The sequence below is a fragment of the Lytechinus variegatus genome, chromosome 7 (assembly GCF_018143015.1).
Source record: "Lytechinus variegatus isolate NC3 chromosome 7, Lvar_3.0, whole genome shotgun sequence".
In the NCBI taxonomy this organism is placed as follows: domain Eukaryota; kingdom Metazoa; phylum Echinodermata; class Echinoidea; order Temnopleuroida; family Toxopneustidae; genus Lytechinus; species Lytechinus variegatus.
Window position 1 is genome coordinate 2,864,590 of NC_054746.1, and position 5,642 is coordinate 2,870,231.

The window sequence follows — 5,642 nt, forward strand, 5'->3', positions numbered from 1 at the left end:
AATTACTTAGTCACCCATGTGTACAGTGATATATTTTGATATTTTTGATATAGTTTGAATGGCCCTAGTGTCCACACATGGTGTGGTCTCATTCTCATTGCATAATGAATCACATATGTTTGGAACGATAATGGGCACTGTAAGTTCAAGCAGGTTGCTACTTGTTGTAAAGCAAATTGGAGGTATTTGTTTCATTGTTTGTTGAACATTTAAGACTTGTTAAAGTTTCACTTCAAACAAACTTTAAATCACCAGGGCAAATTACAAAGGACATCGCATGCTCAAAATAAATTACAACTTTGTTTCAGTTTTTGTTGTAATCATTTTGCAAAATTCTCTCCCTTCTAATACCTGATTGAGGAAATAGGAATAATGGGGCTAACCAATAATACTGATTTCAATTTTCACAATTGAGATGCATCATCCATCAAACTTGAGTTGTAGAACTTTTTGTGAGGGGTTGAGTTTACTTCTTTTAGTAATTGTTTTTTTTTATGTTAATGAATGAATTAATTCCTATTGAATATCAAATACTAAAACTATTTTGAGGCATAAAAATGAACAAAAATTGGTTAAATTAGCTAATAACAAACTCTGATTGTTGCTGATACAGATAGGCCTGATCAAAATAGATTGAATTTTAAGAACACAAAATACAGGGTATAATTGAATTTGAAACATCCAATTATAAAAGGAAATAAACTTCCTTGGTGTAATTCATACTGATAAAACTCAACAGAAAATATTAGCAATATTCATGGAATGATAAGTATGTATAAGGGTATTATGTTGTTTACAAAGTCAGAAGGGGGAGGGTAATTCACAATTATACGACAAGTAGATCCAAGGTAAAAAAAAACAACAACAGAGATATAACTCAAATGGGAAAAACTCTGGAAAACATTTGGATCCACTTTTGCAGAATTGTCAACATAAAATAAACACAAATACTAACTTCATCAAGAGAAAGTTTCAAACTAAGTGAACTCCAAAAATACATAAACTTAATTATTGCACCCATCTCAATTCTCAGCCTAATAGTAAAAATCATTGCAAATAATTTGTTACCTTACACTTTACTCCTGCTAATAAAGCCATACATAGTATGCATCTATTTAAGAAACCACAGATAATTCAAATATTCATTAAACTGTAACAAAGAGATAATAGCTTGGACCTGCTGCTTGGAGCTACACAAAGTCATCATTAGACATACTTCAAAATATATTTTCTAATATTTTTTTTTTAAATAGAGCATTCAGATATTTAACATCACATAAATACCAACAGCTGTTCACACCAGACACTACTTGGAGAGGATGATTTCAAGATTGGTGTCATGTCCTTGGCTTTGATAGATTATCTCTCTCATTTGAATGCTTCAAAGATGGTGAGCATCGATTAGGAGTGCATCCATGTTCTGCACTGAGTGACATGACTGCAAGTGTAGTGAAAGAAAGAAAATGATATTCTATCAACATTTCTCTTTCAAAAGCATTCATCTTACTGTGACACATATACATGTATGAAATAACTTAGATTTTGCATTGGGAAATGCACTTCTTGGACCTGTAACATGAAGCAAACCGATTGATTCTGGGGCTGGTTTATAGGATTCATTAATTTTATTATAGAGTATGATCAATCTTAAAAACCAGGGGCCCGTTGCATAAACTTTTTTTTAGGTTGTTTTTACTGGAGTTTTTGCCCTGTGTTAAAGTCAATGGCAGAAATCAGACTAAAATTAGTTTTCAGTTTTTACCAGAGTTTCCTCAGGTAAAAAAGTTTTATACAACAGGCCCCACCTCTACAACCAATCGAACAGTGCCTGATACAGAAACACTTTTCAACAAATATTTGACAGGTTTGCATCATCTGAACACATATCAACAAAAACAAAATGACTTTATTTTATTTAATTCAGGACAAGGCCAAGATAATATTCCATCAGACCATTCAGATGTCAAAAATGTGAAATAATTGCTATAATATTGTAGCCAAATGAATAAGAAAAAAGAAATTATGCAAATTTACGCAGAAATAGGTGCCTTTGTTTGAATAATTTAAGATAACACCTTACTTATGGGGCAATCTAAAAATATTCACCTAGAATCAGTTGAATTTTTTTTTGACCCAGTTTCTTTAAGGATGTGGACCCACTAAGGTACGGTTTAATTTGCAATTGGTAAGACATAATCAGCTCATTACTTATACAAATGCAAATTTTGCGATTTCCTTGAACCAAGTATCCCGTATGTGATAATATGAGCATATTTTTTTAAAAAATTCTTTAAAAATCAAACACTGACCAATCATATTTCTAGAAGTTCTAATGTATAAACTTTGACTTTTGAAAAACAAAACTAGGTGTTAAAATTCAATTAGTCATCTGTATCATAACTAATCAAAAAGTGCTCATGTATGGGACATTTCACACAAAGTGAATGGGAAATGCATGAAAATTATTAAATTGTAGAAAGTCATCTTTATGCAGGCCTATATGTGATGTTTTGTCTAAATATCTTATTTAATGTTCTTAACAAATTCACATGTCTAAATGTTTAAAATCTGCACTTGAATTTGATACCTCATGAAAAATAACAACAGAATAACAAAATTATATTTTTCTTGAAAAATAATGCTTGTTTTTTCCATGATTTTCATTAAACAAATATGTTTTCATGGGCTGCCTTTCGTACCTATAACATGGTTATCAATATACTGAAGGCAATGCTTATAGTCAACAAAACATAAAGTTGAAAAGGTTTGACAACTAGCCTGCAAATGTCTTCAATTGCTTTTAAAAATTCAAGCATTACTTAAACCCACTGCCTACTGGGAATACATAGTTCCTGGACACAAGTCTATGGGTATTACAAAACCCAGCAGCTGATGGGTTAAAGATACAGAACTCTATCATTCATAGACCATTTTTCTTAGATTGAGGTATCATATCAAAGAGCAGATATTGAACTTTTGAGACCTGAAATTTCTTTTTGAAGTTCACGTACAGTCCGCCAAATGATTTAAGGATATATACTCATGCATGAGTAATCGTCCCAAGTTATATCAGATGAAAGAGTAGGCTCTGAGCTTTACAATGATAGATCATTTGTTTGTTATATTTGATTATATTTTAAGCATAAACTATTCTCTCTTTTTTGTGCTTTTTCAGGGGATGAAATGTGGCAAAGCGGGGATTCATAATCCGGTGACCCGGGTTCGATTCGCACTTGGTGCGCTAGTGCCCTTTGGTAAGGCATTAATCCTCAGTACCAGGTCCTTCGGAGAGGACCTTAAGCCGTCGGTCCTCTGGTTGCTTGCTTACAAGCATTCATGCTTTCTTAGCAATCAGGTAAAACATCACCACCAATCCGAATCATAAATGCTGTACAACTTACCACTGGAGATGGTGGCATATTTCTAGGCATCTTCCAGACATTTGACCTGAGTTTGTGGAGTTCATCCTTCAGCATGACGACAAATTCTTCCTACTCTAGCTCCATGTTGTATGCTTCCTGTTGAGTGACTTCTGCCAGATGAACCTGATTCCAGGGCTTTGCTCTTGCGAATAGCAACTCTGTGCTTGCTGCAGACAGATATGTAATTTTAACCAGCATAATGAGCTTTAACTATAACTCATTTAAGTCTATATCATCTGTCATTGTATATTTATAAAGCTGGAAGACATAGTTTAGTTCTTTTAGGGTTTTTAATACCAGGAATTAATTAATGCCCAAAGTTTTATAATTGATATTTGAATGATGGATTTGTTAGAAATTAGCGTATATATGCATTACCGGTTTATAGACTTTTTTTAAAAGTGTATAATCTGGAGGAATGAACCTGAAACCATAATACAGCACTTTTTATAAGAGAAGGAATTCATTTATGTCACTAGTTTTCACTAAGTTCAAGCAATGCAGTTGTCATAATTAGCATATATGACTTCATAATGCAGGGTGAACACAAATCGCCTGCCCCCTTCCACCTCCCAGAATTGCCGCCTATGATTCAGATAAAATAAAATATTTTATCTCCGTTAAAATCAGTGAGATAAAATGCCCTTAAAATCTTTCCAAATTGGTATTCTGAGAACCATTTTATCTTCATTTTATCTCTGTAAGACACACCTTTTTTTCAATCAATATCCAATTAGAAACGCGCTTTTATAGCTCTTTCGTGTCAGTCAACCAATGGAAATCCATTCCACAAGGAGGTGTGGCAAAGGGGTGAGATTGCGTCAATTTTTGACTTCAAATACGCTTGCACTATACGCTCGCGCGTCTTTACAGAGATTTCTTTTTAACAAAAAGGACAATGCTCTCATCTTTTTTCGAGGTCTGTATCGCATCTTTTTCAAGCATCATTTCAAAGACAATATTAGTAAAGACAAGTCTCATGAAGTACTTTCTTATTGTACAGGAATAACGTTAAGGTGTTATTCTTAATAAATATATAATGTTTCTTCATTTTCATGTCAACATTTGGGGTTAATTCACCTAGAAATATTGGTGAAATCAACGTCCCAGAGATAAAATAGACCCTACCCTCTTTTAAGTTTATTTTTTATTTTTCTTCAAACTATCTTGGGCGCAAGCACATCATCTGCGTTGCAATACCCAGATACGCGATGCCTTTGTCTACGCAGGCACTGTTTTGTTGCGTATCTTTAAAGTTACGCAAGATAAAATTGTAAATTTTATCTGAGAGTGAGAGATAAAATGTCATCTCAGAATACCAATTTCATTTTAAGAGATAAAATAAAATATTTTAAAGATAAAATGACCTCAGAATACCACCCCTGGCCCCTGGCGTCCACAACACGTACACACGACTTCTATGGCTATGGCTTGATTTTTCTGTGCGCGGCGGCATGTAATGAACCCTGGCCTTGGGTGCTTCCGGCCCGCGAGATACGGGTGCGATGTTGCGTCTAGCTGCGTCGTAGCAGCTGTAGAAGTCTAGGAGAGCCGCCACTAGCGCCCCAAAAATCAAACAAAAATACGATGTATAGTGTGTTCATTTACATATCCTGGTTACAAGAACTGACAAATCAATGCATTAAACAAAAATTGAGTAAAAAGACAATTCAATAAATCGTATTTTCCTTACCATTTTTGTTGAGAAACATCACCTTTCAAAAAAGCCGCGTAGCCTTTCTCGTGACCAGTACCAGAGCGAGAGATGACAAATTATAAAAGAAATAAAGTTCTCGCAAAACCGCTAGCCGAAATATAGGCCCATTGATTTCCAAATGTAGGAGCAAATCACGTAACGGGAATAGGCATAATACGTATTTTAATTTTCAAAACAAAACTTTTTAATTTAAAATCTGCATAGTCCATAGTTCATGAATAAAAAAATACTGAAGCTATATTGACAAATCAACGACTCTTGTACTCTGTAATATGGCACTAGGCCTATGATGTGCATTATGCATATATTTGTTTGAAATGTCTGAACTTTCATGTTTTACACGTGGATTTAATGAAAATTTCAGCATTACGCTGTATTTTCCTGTTTTTACCCTATCTATTCAAATTCTATTCAAATTTTTTTTTTTTTTTTTGACATGATGGACTTCCTCTTTTTAGGAGGCGCGATAGCTCAGTCGGCCCGAGTGGGGGATTCGTATTCCG

At 34.1% G+C, this 5,642-nt stretch overlaps 1 long non-coding RNA gene across 1 annotated transcript; it reads right to left on the reverse strand.

Annotated features, from left to right (window-relative positions):
* Positions 1 to 903: 903 nt before the first annotated feature.
* Positions 904 to 5,170, reverse strand: LOC121417942. Its single transcript, XR_005970402.1, has 3 exons — positions 5,116 to 5,170; positions 3,402 to 3,589; positions 904 to 1,438 (listed from the first exon to the last, which is right to left on the reverse strand). It is a non-coding gene; the product is annotated as an uncharacterized LOC121417942 (long non-coding RNA).
* Between the last annotated feature and the right edge of the window lie 472 nt (positions 5,171 to 5,642).